General features: G+C 41.0%; 1 protein-coding gene across 3 annotated transcripts in view; it reads right to left on the minus strand.

Annotated features, from left to right (window-relative positions):
• Window positions 1–7,065, minus strand: part of LOC117762612 (axin-2-like) — an 85,159-nt gene extending 78,094 nt beyond the window's left edge. For 2 of the 3 annotated variants that reach the window (XM_034587082.1, XM_034587065.1), the window contains exon 1: window positions 4,770–5,143. The gene's annotated coding sequence lies outside the window, so the exon portion shown is untranslated. Of the gene's footprint in view, window positions 1–4,769; window positions 5,144–6,919 lie in introns of those variants that run through there. The other variant, XM_034587072.1, reaches the window with a different exon arrangement.
• Between the last annotated feature and the right edge of the window lie 7,985 nt (window positions 7,066–15,050).

A 15,050-nucleotide genomic window follows, 5' to 3' on the forward strand; every position in this document is an offset into this window, starting at 1 on the left:
AAAACTACATTTGCTCCATATGCAACACATAAACATGGAGAAATGGCACATGTTGTTTTTATACTATAGGCATTTAGTGTGATATCAGACCCACTAGAGTTATACCTCTTTTACACCAAAATCAGTAGGTATATCAGGTTTTTTAAATAAGGGTAAACAACCTAAAAAGGGCAATAGATTCCTTTCGCCATTATAGGACTTCGTCTTTCTGTATTTTTCCCGATGTATCGTGTTTGACGTCACAAACACACCAAAAACTGAGGTGCTCTCTCAACTCGTCTTGCCAAATTAGCGCATTCATCCAAGTGTCTTGTGTCCATCATCTGATCGGAGAGCTGAATAAAACCTGCGTCTACTGCAGAGTCATTTGAGATTCAGAGTCCATTCCCATTGCAGACAAAAGCCAGATGGTAGTGGGTGTTAGTGGTATTTTTGACCAGAGAAAGGGGGCTTTATAATGTTTACTATCCAGTGATCTAATTAAAATAGACACATGTCTTCAGCGTTTTATCATCTAAACATTTGCCAAAATCCCTGCACTACTCTACATGTTGAAACCTTCTTTTAAGATGCTGGTGCATGAATGTGTTTTGGGAATCTGTGAATTAGAATCATTAAATATTCAAACACTTAGATTTGATTATTCTATATATATGATGTGGGAGCTGAAAACTAAAAGTAAATCATTAAAAATCTTTCATAGCTTGATTCCAGACAATGATGAGAATGGATTAAAATCACACTGCACCATCCTCTTTTCCTTTTTTTACTCATTAATGCTTTAAAGACAATGAGATTTAACTGATCGGTCACATTCCTCCTGCAGACATACAGTTACTCTATTTTAGAAGACACATCTGCCTTTCAGCCGCAAATGATATTAGATGTCACACATTAACTTGAAGGACGTGATTCACTTTCTAGCTATGTGAGACCTTTAATTCTCCTGTCTAAATTGGCTGGGGAGGACAGCGCTTCATCTTTAGACCGTGTCATCCTCATCACTGGAAGAAAGACCCAGTATCATTATCTCATGATCTGCCTATCCCTACTTGTTCCTAGACCAATAGGATATGAACAAAGAGGAGAATATTACGACTGGATAAAGATAAATGAAACTCAATTTCACTGGAATTAAAACAGGCTTTTGATTTATCTGAGAAAATTAATGATAATAAGGATTCAATTTGATTTGTGAGGCATTAAAGATAGTTTTGGTTCTCCTTTGACCATTCTGGACGAACAAATTAGTTTAGCTTCTCTTTCATTGCCCTCAAAATAATGAACAATGGAGAGAGACAAAACAGACAGAGACTGAGATAGGACGATGGGAGGGGCTACGCTATGACTGTATTGAAAATTGTGCTGTTAACAAATTGGTGGGTCTCAGCTGTTTTCCTAGACTTCAGCCTCCAGGTGCATTTGTCTGCCTGTTTGTCCGTCTTTTGCTTCATTGTACTGCTTCTATCAATGCTGGCCTTTCTGTTGTTCAATCCGGACAGCCCAAATGACAACGCTGCTGGCAAGAGAGAGGTAGTTTGACGGGCGAGGAGTGAATAAAAGGAGCCCAAATCCCTGCCCCCCCCCCCCCCCCCTTCCCCTGTCAGCCCGTCTGGACAGCACAGAGGAGATCAAAACAGTTTGTAATGCCGCTCTTCCTCTTCATGTCTGGGTGTTTACATCCTGACCACATTGCTGCTGTACCCACTCTCACAGCTCAGTCTGTGGTCCATGTCTTTCTCTATTAAATCAGATGTAGAAAGGTGGGGAAGAAATAGGATGCATTCATTGTCCTTGGCTGACAGCTTCTAAGAGAGACAGTTGAACGGTGCTAGTTTATCTGCACTGCACTGACAAGTGATGGGCAATTAATTCACGTCAACTGCTCCCCCCATCTTCACATGGTCATCATAGTCATTTCTAGCCTGGGGTCTGAGTGAAACGTGAAGTGTCTGCTGTACGACTGTCATCAAATGGTTTGTTCTACTTGGGAGGAATGCAAGCTAACTGATAGGAATGACATTTTACTTTAGAGCAGTCTGGGGCCTTGTTTCTCTTTCGTACATGCTCGGGTTCTTTTCAAACACAGCATTTTGCGGAAGGGGACCCCAGTCATAGATCACAGGCTCGGGATCTATGGGGTTGGTGGGCAAGGGGAACGGTCTTTGGGGTGAAACCCTGGAACTTCTTCAATGGAAACCGCATGGCTTTTAATGGGCTACCTCTGGGTGGCCCAATCAACCTCAAGATGACATTTAGTGACACATGTGTCTCTGGTGATTGTTTCAATCCATGAAACATCAGCCTATTATCCCTCTTTCTTTGGATGTTTCAAATTGTGATTTATCACAGCAGCAGTCCATAAAATCATGCAATAAATGCATTCCAAGCAGGTTGCATTGGGTTTCCCATGGGCCCTTGCGGCTTCTCTGACATCTTGATCAAGGCACATGTTACAACACTCTGGATCTTTGGAAGAAGATACGGAAAAAAACAAGAATCTATCAAACGATAATGACATATGTAAGAAAGGACTAATTCTGCATGTCAACATGTCTTTGATTCTTCGAATTGTGTGCACCATTCACCATCAGCACAATGCTGTCAACATCTCCCCGGGCCTCAAGGTCAGAATGTAAACAGGATGGTGCAGAGCTCACCACATCTGACCCCAGTCACCAAAATGTTACTAATCTGCATCGCAAGAACAGCAATCATCTCACTCGAGCGGTTTCCCTGCTACAAACCCTCTCACACTGCAACAATTTGACATCATTGTCCACAAACTCTCCAGAACATTTGTGGTGTGTAATTTCAAAGCAATGGGAAAAACCCTTCCCTCCAACTTGCAAGTGACTGTGAACAAGCAACTTTTCACTGGGTTAGCTGATTTCCAATGTAAACGTCTGATTCTCCAGCAAAACAATACCCACACTGATAGGCTTATAGTGACAGATGTTAAGCATAGATGAACTCTAAACATGTAAATTCCATTAAAACAATAATGACACTATTGAACCCTTCTAAACAAGTCTACTTTATAAAACGTAACACAATTCTATTTTGGATCACTGGCTCTGAAAATGCTCAACTTTAGAATTAGCAGTTGATCCCAATATTTCCAGCTTAGATGCCATTAGCTTGGATTGTAGATGGCTTGGGGTTGCATGAAGGTTAAACAAGTAAATGCCTGACTTAATAGTCCAGCTGGCTGTGCATCACTCATAAAATATTATTTCATGCAAGGAGAAAGTATGTTCAGTTATTGTGGATAAAAATGCTGAGGTGGAGGAAAGAGTGACACTGTCTGTGTCTTACTTTAAGCTTGGTTTCACTATGACTAGGGCCAAGTCTCAGAATCTAAATTTTATCTGCAATAAACAGAAATATGGGCTTTAGAAAATAGGACTGGCTCAATATGAGAATGTAATACAGCCCAATACTATTAAACACTGTACAACTATTATTTGTCTCCTGATTTATCTCTTTGTTAGTGGTTGAAATGTCAACAGGGCCTACATATATACAAAATAACCAGCAAGGCATAACACATTTTTTCTTTGCCTACCTTTCAGTGAGGCCCACAATCACATTTTAATGTCCCTGCATTGAGTGAAACTAACATTCTGTCATCAACATTTCCTTTAAAACAATATGAGACAACAACATGAGTAATATGATGCACAAATATATTATATTATCTAATAGAACTGGTCTTAACTGGTCATAAAAGAAACCAGTGATTGACCAGTCTTTTGATCAATAACATTACCAAACCATCCAGTGATGGCTGATCCTGCTGATCATTTCACTGTAGAGACATTATTTTAAAAAATCTGTAAGTAAAGAGAAACATTTCAAAACCTGCTAATATCCAACCAGGAGATTATAGAGGTGGCTTCACCATGCTGACAAACTAGATTTGATTTCCAAGTTTGAAGAGTCAAACACAACCACTATTGGGGGTCAGCCTCTCGAATGGCGTCCCACAGAGACCCTGTGACAGAGGGACTGAAGCTGAGCAAGGGAGGGGTAGGGATGGAGGGAAGGGGTTTGTTGTTCAAATGAACTGCTTAAAGAAATAAATGCAAATCATAATCATCTTATAAAGAGGCCAATGTTAATGAAAAGAACATTATTTGTAGACAGCTACAATTCAATAGGTTTTAATAATAAGCTGTAGAGGACGATGACCGTAATGGCTACCTGCAGTGCTAGGAAAAAAACCAGAGTGCGCCCCCACCAAGCCCTCCATCTTTTATAGAGCTGCACGTAGCCCCGGCTTTTCCTTTGGTCAGCCAGCAGCAAAATGAAAGAAAATCTTCCCCAGGGTTTAGAATAAAAGGCCTGAATCAAACTAACGCTGTGAGAGTTTTTCGTTCACTTTGCTACCTGCAGTTTCAAGATATTAGCCGCGACTACTCTTTGCTGCATCCTGCAGTGAAATGAATATAAAACTGCATTAAAGTTAATGCCACATGACATTTCCCCCCTTTTCGAAAAATTTCCCTTGCTTTTGGTAGGGATTATTGCGGCTGTTGCACATTTGTTAAAACCACCTGCAGGAGTGATTTGTCGTTTTGCTAAAGTGCACCCGGAACAGTCCAATAACTACGACCACCATCCCGTATCGTCATATAAACCATGTGAATGACAGTCTTCAAAAACTGCATGCCAACAGTGAAAATAAATAATGCATTCATACTTTGTATTGATAGCAGCAAAGAAATGCAGCTCAAAGAGCATCAGACATGATGGAGACCCCCTACCTGGCAGCCCCTGTATCCACGACCCCCGCTGTCTGTGTATTGTCGAACCATGGCGGCCCATTGACAGCATCCCCCGGATTGCCAATTTCCCGTTGGTGGTCCTGGGTTTCGCCTGTCCTTTCTCAGCATTGTGCAACTGGAATAGGTGCGTCCTCCCCTGTTCACGCTGCGGTTGTAGCTGCACGATCTGATTGGATAGCGCTGCGCGAGACTTCATCAGCAGAACATCCCTGTCGTCATGACAACTTGCCAATATCCCAACAGGGGTGTGCTTGTGGGAGGGCGGGCTGGCGGGGCATGGTTGCTGTCTTGCCTCTGACTGGAAAACGACAATGATTCATTTTACATCATCGTTACCTCACTGCTCGCTTCCCTCTACTCAGACCTAGCGGGCTAAGCTAATCTGTCCAGTCTGCGATCTCGGAGAATGTATGGGCCACTCTGCCACAGTCTAAGTCTCCAACCAGCTGTCTCATCGGGGTTTCTCAACCCAGTGTCTCGCACCACAGGATGCCAAATCAGCTTAAAATGGTGGCCGTGATCACTATTCTGTCACATGAGATTCAGAATGGCGATAGCAAATCCAAAGACGGACTTCTAACAATAATTAAAACAAATTCACCTTTCAGATGTAATAACATGTTCGATCCGCAGGCAAAAAAAATACAAAGGGTTTGTTTGAAACCATGGTAACTTGAAAGAAACTTTTGAGAAAGATATTTCACTTTCTATCCTCAAATGGAAATTGTCACTGCACTCCAACTTTACTCAGCCTTCCCATTAGGACAACTTATTCTACACTAAAGGGACTATTGTACCAGTTTCACATTCTGCTAAGTCAGCATAAAGTTTAGTTCAAAGACAGAAATCCCACAAAACTGAGCAAAAGAGATCCACAAAAGACAGAAATGAGAGAAAGTTAGAGGAAAGTAAAGAAAGGCATTATCTCGTTGTCAGCCATGCTATCCACGAGACAAACAGATGAAGGTTTGGCGGGTGAGACACCTGCTGTGCTGCTAGCCTGCTAGCCCACGATTAGCACAGAGCAGGCGGCTGGTTCCCAGGGTTCTTTCCCAGTTACCTCCTGCCGAGCTGAAGACGATGACCTTGGCCGCTGCTGGAGCTCTCCTCCCCTGCTAAGAGTGAATGGCAGGCTGGGATGGAGGTTCCTAGCCTCCACACTCTTTTGATTACTAATCCCCCAAACATTGTGCGCCACCCGGCACCCTACCTGGCCTTCTAGCTGGAGGCGGCTTGATGGTGGCCATTGAAAGCAGGTGATGAATAGAGCATAGCTGCTGGAAGCCGGACTCCCTGGGTAGCAGAGGAGCTCTGCGGGCCCACAAAGCTGCTTAAAAGAGTCCAGTGCAGTTCTCATCTCTTTTGGTGGATTGGAAAGGATGCCCCCGCTTAGTCCCTGATATTTTAAATCTTGATGAGTGGACAGCATTTTCCAAAAATAGCCATTTGAGACGAGTATCGGGCATTCACAAAATGTAAACAACACCTCTGACAAACCGTGAAGGGGCAAAGTATGTTACCAGATACCCATCAAAAACTCATCTATGAACAATACAATAACATGAAAGCATGACTATTGAAAAGGAAAAGCTGACAACTGAAAAAAAAATCATGATACTGCTGCTAACCGGAGGAGCTGGCAAAAATTGATCGAGCGTGGTTTGGGAGAATGCATGGATCTCTTAAAGTGATAGCATCCTTTTCTTTCTGACCACCGCCCAGCATGGGTTAGACCTGGAGTGTAAACGTCTGTTAGCGTAGTGGTAACGAGTCAGTCTTTTATTCTGTGTATAGTCACTGACGTGCTTTGAAAATTTCAATTGTAACTATTGAAGGATATAATCTAAAGAACTTCCAAATAATATCCAAAAAAAAGCGGTAAATTTCCCCCCAAACTTTACACAAATATTCCTCAGGACAGACTACTTATTGTATGGAATTCACCATGACAAACAGAAGGCACCAATACAATAACAATTTCCACAGTCCAATGGCGGTAACACTTGATTCTGCCAATTCAGATTTTCGCCCCGTTGACACGGACTTCCAAATACATTTCAGAGGTAGCGGCAGAAAAAAGGAGAAAGAAAAAAAAAGATGCTGCAGAGTGAAAAAATGAAAACACAAACCTTCTCATTGTAACGTCAGCAGCATGTTGAGGAGAGACTGCTGGATGCCAGACTCTTAAGGGGACCGAAGCTGAATTCAATGCCTCTTGTCAGGAGAGCTTGATGTGATTATCGCCCCCTGCTAGGGCAGGGATAGTGAAGTTGTCTGGCTCTGGCAAGGACGCCCAAACAGCACTGCGGGATGCCCCTCTCGCTGTCCCCTCTCCAGGAACATTGCTCCGGACGCAACAGGGGGTGGGAAGCATACACCATCTTCACCAAGGACTCTGTGTGTAGTGTGTGGCAGAGTGTGTGCATGCGCGCATGTGTAAATTCAGGTTGTGTTCACAATATTGTTTTGCACTTCCTCACTGTTGTTACTGCTGATTCTCTAGAAGCAAATGGGTTTTTTGAGACGAGACGGGCCCCCTTCGCTGACCTGACAACCCGTGTTCATGGTCAAGGTGCTGCTGACTGGCCATTTACTTAACATTTTTCGGTGCATTACGCCTCAGTGTGTGAAGCAATTTTTAAGAGTGTCCCTAGTGTGTTTACATATTTGTGTTTGCCTGTGAGTGAATAAAAATCATTGTTTGGTCTCGGGGAATACTCCCCTCCCCCATCTGTCCGCTGAGGAGTCCGTCGCTCCTGGCTCATATCGACAGACCCTCTGCTGACTATTGATCTATGAATTTGTACAATATGATAATAACAACACGTCTCTTTCAGTAGAGGGATTGTGATGTGTCTGTTCATTTTTTTCCGATTCTTGTGTACTTTTGTTTTTAGGTGTTTGTGGAACAGCAGTCAGATAAAACAAGGAATATATTTGAACAGCGACTTTGTACTGAATACTAAAGTCTTCTCTTATTCTTGTACATGGCAAAATTTATGAATACACCACTCTATGCTTGAGGTTATAAAAAATTACAATTGACTCAGAAATCGACAATGCATAAATAAAACAGAGAGTAATAAAGGCCTCGGGATAATGAAACTCTCTCCTAAGGACATGTTTATGCATGCAGAAAAAAAGAGCACCACAGCTGACATAAAAAGGCAAACTCCTACCACAAAAACATGCCCATGCAGTATGTGACACAGTGACATACATATCAGATGTGGCTGGTGTTGCAGTTCTATGTGCTTTGACCACCCAGGCACGGGATCGCAACCACGGTGCCTTTTGGGTTATCAGGGCATTTCCACAGATTTCCCCCACATTGTACCACCAGGCCTCCCCCTTCGCTTTCTGTGCTGTCCCCCTGGAGGCAAAGGGGGTAAAATAAGACTTCAAAGCACCTCCAAAATAGTCCTGACACAAACTCATTTCCTCATGTTACATGAAGGGGGCTGGCACGCTCGATAGACTGCTCCAGCTCTGGTATGTCTCAGCCTCCTGCTCTGCGCTACCTCATAACAAGCGGTGGTGACGGGATGCCATTTTGACAGAGCGATTATGGACAGTCTGACATAGACTTAAAAGGAGCCAGATGGGGGGAGAATTTACAAGGGCCTATCTGTGGGTCACGCTGGGCTCAGATGAGATGAGGAAATGGGTGCTCATTTAAGGGGATACTATTAGCAGTGAAGGACCACAAACGACTGCAGCTTGGAACTATATTAAGATGAAGCAGTGGGATAGCCTCCACATTCAGCTGTTAAAACTGTTATTCTTGACTTTTTCACCACAAAACTTGCCTGGTTCAGAGGAGTAGTGTTTGTACTAAAACATGGGTTAAAGGGTTACCACAACACTATTTATACAACTTTTTTTTTCACATATGCAGTAAAGTAAATACAGCGAAACACCTGGAGTTAGACTTATAAATATAATATTTACAGATTATTATTCACATGGCTAACATACCAATAGGAATGATTTATTATTATTGTTGTTGTTGTTGTTGTTGTTGTTATTATTATGGGGAGGTGAACAGACCTAGACTCAAAAAATAACTGTGACTTTATGTATTTCAATTACAAATAAAATTTCAATGTCATTTTACAACACAAGTTTAATGTAAAGGGTCACATTTAATTAAGGTTTTTCTATCATGTTGAGTTATTGTGTGTAAATGAAATAACTTAAGAGTTATTTAATCAAATAAACTCTATGTTTAATGTTTATATTTATGTATAAATTTAACTTTATTTAATCAAATCACTCTATTATTTTTCTACTTTTATGTAATAAAGTTAGATGGAAATTGAATATGAAATTGAAATACCTAAATTAATTTTAACCACTCTCATCAAAGATGTTTGGGTTTAAGATCAAAAGATGAACTTGGGACAAGATTTCAGAACTGTAACTTTTATTTCCTGTATCAACATAGCACCATATTTATCAGAGCACTACACTTTTAGGTGAGCAATAGTAAAGGAAAATATAATATTAAATGAAATGGTAGTGACACTTTTCCAGTCTTTTACTGCAGCCTCTTTGAGTTTGTGTTTGTTTCAATGGGTTTCTCTCTTCAGTCTCTTCTTCAGGAATTGAACAGTAAATGCTAGCGCTTTTCCCGTCTCATTGACCACTCACAGTGCTTAACAGTATAATTTATTTTCACGCATTCACACATGCTGTCAGGGGCAATTTGGGGTTCAGTATGCACTCCGGTGGGGATCGAACCAGCAACCCATTTACCCCTGTAATTTATACATTTGGTCACCTTTAAACCCTATCCTCTGTCTGTGTCTTGCATTTGGGTTCACTAGTCAGTGCTTTGTTCAGAGCATGACCCTCCCTACCTCCTGTGCCTCAGCTTTATGAAATGCTGCTTTATTAACTTTCTGACCATTCTTAAACCCTCCACCTTTTCCCCCTGATGACATCTAATGCTGACTTTTTTGCTGCCTGATGAAGTTTGGATGCATTTCTCTGTAAAGTAGAAAACATGTTTCTGTAGATTTGTGAATTCATTGCTGCCATTAGGAGTCACATCATCATGAAGATTATAGGGAGCAGCCACCACCACTGTGCTTAACAGACACGATTGTATGATGCGGTGCGTGAGCAGATCCTTTTTTTCCCTCAACACTTTGGTAGTGGTTCATCTTGGTCACATCGGTCCAGAAAACCATATCTGTGTTTATTTGTTAAAAGGGCTTGTTTTCCTCTTATAACCGGCTGCCTACTCTTCATGTAAATGTTTCTTTCAACAAAAGCAGTCTTCACAGATGAAACCTAGCAGACATTCAGAGCCATATAAAGTATTTTTGCTTGCTTGAAAAATTGCTTACTTCTGATATTTACATCAAGCTGTTAACACCAGAAAATATAGGCACTCTTGCTGTGGAAATTTTTTTAAAGTGTGGCATGGCACATATAAAAAAAAGCACTTACTTGTTGTGGTACACTCTTCTTCATCAGGGCTACAAACCAGTGAAGAATGAGCAAGACATATTCAGGCCTGGGAGAGAGGAAATTACACCATAGCTCATTATCATAGAAGACAGTGCAGATGACTCAAATTCATGGAAATAATCACAGTCAGTTTGCAGAAAATCACAATGACGGATCCAGCAAAAATATAAACCACATTACAGACACAAGAACACATCCTCACAAATCCAGTTATAGGAAGGGAGAATAAACCATGCAATACCCGACCACACCACCAAACAGCCATGCTCCTTGTTTGCCTTTTACCAGAAAATAACTGAAATCTGAACTCAACTCACATTCATAGTCTTATTTCGAAGTCAAATGTCTGCAGTCTACAACAAAATAAAAGAATTGGCCTTGCTGTCCCAATCCTTTTTTGAGGGGAATGTGTTTCAGGTGACATTCTCCTCCTAACTCGTCTGTTACTGTTTTCAAAATCCCTTTAGCTATGGCAAACAATGAGAGAAACCTCTGGGCTGCAACTAACAAGCTGGAATGATAAAGATTTGGATCACACAATTACACAGACCACATGTCTTTTACCGTGTTCGTTTTCTTTCTTTTTATCTACAGTTCTGGCCTCATCGCAAATATTCCAACACTCTGTTTGACACCATGTGCGCCTTCACTGCCTCCATGATGCACGTCATAGCATTTTGCCAGAAAAGGGGCGACAATTAGCGCGTCCATCTGGGTGTCATATTTACATCACTGCTGATCAGAGCTGGAGCCAATAAATACCTGGGACAACTTCAGAGTCATTTGACCTGGGAATTGATGTCAACTTTACCCTTTACACTGAAGACAAAAGCCAGATGTGTATATACGTATATATATTTATATGTATACACACATATGAATGGGTATACTTTCACAGTAGTAGACTTATACTAATTATATTAATTGAAATTGTAAAAAATCTTTATCACACATGCGAATTCAAGCCCACTATCCTTGTAAATACATTCATATGCAGGAATCAGTGTGCCCTCTAAGCAGCCAGGCAGAAACTTAAGGTGTGGAGCTCGAGTATTAAATGTTGTGTCAGACAAAAACGGATAGTTCTCTCTAAAATGAAAATTCACTCATTATCTACTCACAACTATGCTGATGGAGGGGTGGGTGAAGTGTCCATAAAACACTTCTGGAGTCTCAGGGGTAAACAGTGTTGCAGCCAAATCGAATACAATTGATGTAAATTGTGAAAGAACCTTCAAACGTAAAAAACAACAGGAAGAAAAACATTAAATGCCTCCATACTGCTCCTGTGGTGTCATACAAGTGTCAGTAACCCCCCCGAAATTCATATTCCACTCAAAACGGCGTCCTTTACACCATGGTTTATTTCTAAATGTCCTCTGATATCCTCCTCTGGAGACGTGTTCGCACCTGGTCTAAAAACATGGTTTTAAGTCTAATTTGAGACTCCAAAAGTGTTTTGTGGACTCAAACACTTCACCCACCCCTCCATCGGCGTAGTGGTGAGTGGATAACGAGGGGATACATTTTTGGGTGAACTATCCCTTTAATGATGAAGTTTCCTGAACCTTATGTGATGTAGTTGCCCAACCCTCACCATAGTCTCTTTGTAAGTATGATCTAAATCCGATCACAGATAATGTAGAAAGCAAAACATTTTACAAGATAAAAATGTTGTTGGACACTAATAAGCAATAGGGATTTTCACATGTGCGACACAAAATACGCTTGATATAAGGAAAGTTACAATGCTTTTATAATTTCAGAATTAGTCTATATATAATTTTGGATTTCATTTGACAAAAGAATTGAATATTTGAAAAAAATGTAATAAGAAGGTGTGTGTGCCTGGACACATGGCCCCAAAAAGAGCACATATTTTCTCGGCCCTGAACTTGACTTGGCTGAAATTCAATCAAGACTTTGACACACTTATTACTAAGAAATTAGGAACTGGCGTCAGATCTGAAGTATAATTTGGAAGGAGACTACCCTCCCTGCTCTCTTTCTCATCAAAGGAAATTCTTTATTAAAAAAATTCTAAATGATTTTAATCTTTTTTTTAAAACCAAGTCTGTGCAGCTGCAGCAGGATCCTGGTTCAGAGACAGATGAATGATATTCTGTCAGATGTGCTGGATTTGATGGTTTGACAGGAATCTGCAGCTTGGACTAGATGTCAACACTGTTTGGCCAACAGGTACCAGCTGTTGCTAGGGGCTTCCTTCTGCTGCAGCACACTGATGGTGATTGGTTAATGCATTTTATGCATGGTGGGAGCACTGCATCATATACATGTCTAACCACACAGGCTCTGAGATAATGCTTCGGATAGGGTTTTAATAAGAAGTTCTTCCTTCAAAAGAAACCATTTACCCCCAAATAATAGAACGGCACCCTGCATATATTATACAGAGTCATCTGCATGATATATTTCAATCACAGAGTGAAATGAGGTAAGATTATTAATCAAGATTAGCTGATCCTAATACTAGACAAGTCCAGGTTGTAATATAGCTCATATGATCAAAGTAGGATTGAACATGGGCAAATTCACAAGATAATTAATGGTACAAGACGCTCAATCTTTTCAGGAAATAGATACCGTCACATTACCGCCAGCAGCCCACTTCCACCACTATCTGCCACACATAAAAAAAAAACATCCACATCTATACAATACACATGCCTGGGTTGGATGGAAACATATACTATCAGCCACAATATTCAAACCAGTTATCCATTATTGGTGTGTGTGTGCGTGTTTGTGTGTGTGTATATGTGTATATATATATATATATATATATATATATATATATATATATATATATATATATATATATATAGTCCATCTGTCGTGCATGTCTATATCTAGAGCATTTACTGAGTTATGATTCATAAAGCAACAGTCAGGGAAAATAATGAATGATGAATGTGGAGAAATGTCTCTATGTCACTAACTGCAGCCAGGCAGAACTGAGAATCTCTACATCACTCTGCACTAAATATAGATTCTATGAAAGCTATTGACTTTGTTTTATTGCTTGAGGATACATTGATTTTTCTCTTTGATTGTGTTTTCTACACACACACACAGGAAGAGGAAAATCAGCTTCAAACTGATGTGCAGATAGCATAGACGTTTCCACAAAGAAAGGATCCAAAAACAGACACCATTCAGGACGGAGCAGCCAAGGACACGCGGAGAAAAGCTGCAGAGTTAGAGGAGTGACACAAACCTGTTGAGCGACTCTTCCTCCCTCCTGCTCGGCTGCGGGGAGGAGGACACTTGTTTCTTGCGCGCATGGGTTTTGATCTTTTTGCATCGGCATCCGCTTCCTCCATCTACAAAGGCCATGAAAGAGAATGAGTAATTCATCTATCTGTGTGCATGTGAGTGCGAATCTGTGTGTGTTGGGTTTGACCTATTTCTGCTGCACTGACACGAGCTGGCATTTCAGGCTCACTACTGCAGACACAGGCACACAGTTGTATATACAACTTATTTTAGCACATCAAAAAATATCCTGTTATAGTGATTTGAAAGATGTATTATTCTTTTTTTCCAGCTTTTTTAATTCAAATTGTAAGCTCCCATATGTATATACATACTGCCTTTTGATGGGCCATCTTCTCCAGCTATCAGCAGTCCAATTACACACAAACATGAAATGTTAAAAACCGGAGATTTTGAGCATTCAGCCTTTTACAATTTTATTTTATTTTGTTCAGTTTACACAACTCCATCAAAATATATTGTTGAAAGAAAGAAAATGAATAAATTATCGAAGAGAACACATACAAACTACGTAGCGAAACAAAATGAGGGGAAGAAAAATAACAAAAAAGATGCACGGTCATAAATAAAACAGGTCTGTGAATTGGTGCAAATATTTCAAAATGGCTCCCAGCCTTTCCAATAATTTTGTAATAAAAATATGGAACACCTTTAAAGTGTGCGATGGATAAAACAAGAACATATGTGCATCACAATTATGAAGGAATGTAAATTAATAATGAGTGGAAAGCATTTTAATTCGTGTTTTGGCCATTTAAGCCACACACACACACACACACACACACACTCACACACACACACACACACACACACACACACACACACACACACACACACACACACACACACACACACACACACACACACACACGCATGCACAGGCTCCTCACCTTGAGAAGAGGAAAGAGGAAGCCTCTATCAAAGCTTTGATGTGAGACGGGAGACTGAGGGAAGTTCAAAGGGCATGTCAGGGAAGAGAGAAACAGAGGGAGAGAGAGGGAGAGACGGGGGGGGGGGGGGGGGGGGGTGACATGGGAAGACTCTCACCAGGCTTCTCCAGGGGATAGCGAGGAGACTCTTAATAAGGACACCAGCTAATGAGGTGCAGGGACATTGGGTGTATACAAACCCTTTTTCCGAACGGTCCCTCACAGCTGCTGATGTTTCTCCATCAAGAAATGAACAGCGTGCTCCTCGTGATCTTATGAAAACAGGTTCTGGACCTGATAAAAGGGCCACTAAGAGGGAAAGCAGGGCCATGTGAGGAGTATGTTGTTGTTTACCAGCATGCACTTCTCTCCATGGCACAATGTGATTCAAAACAGGATGTTTTTTGAAACAATTATGCACGATGAGATGTTTGCAGTTTCAGCAGGGCCATACAAAAACAATCCCTTAACCAAGCAGATGGAACGTATCATTTCAGAAAACTTAGCGACGGAAAATGTCACTGTCCCATGATATATTCAAAGCGGGGAAGGTGTG

The sequence above is a fragment of the Hippoglossus hippoglossus genome, chromosome 1 (assembly GCF_009819705.1).
Source record: "Hippoglossus hippoglossus isolate fHipHip1 chromosome 1, fHipHip1.pri, whole genome shotgun sequence".
Lineage (NCBI taxonomy): Eukaryota > Metazoa > Chordata > Actinopteri > Pleuronectiformes > Pleuronectidae > Hippoglossus > Hippoglossus hippoglossus.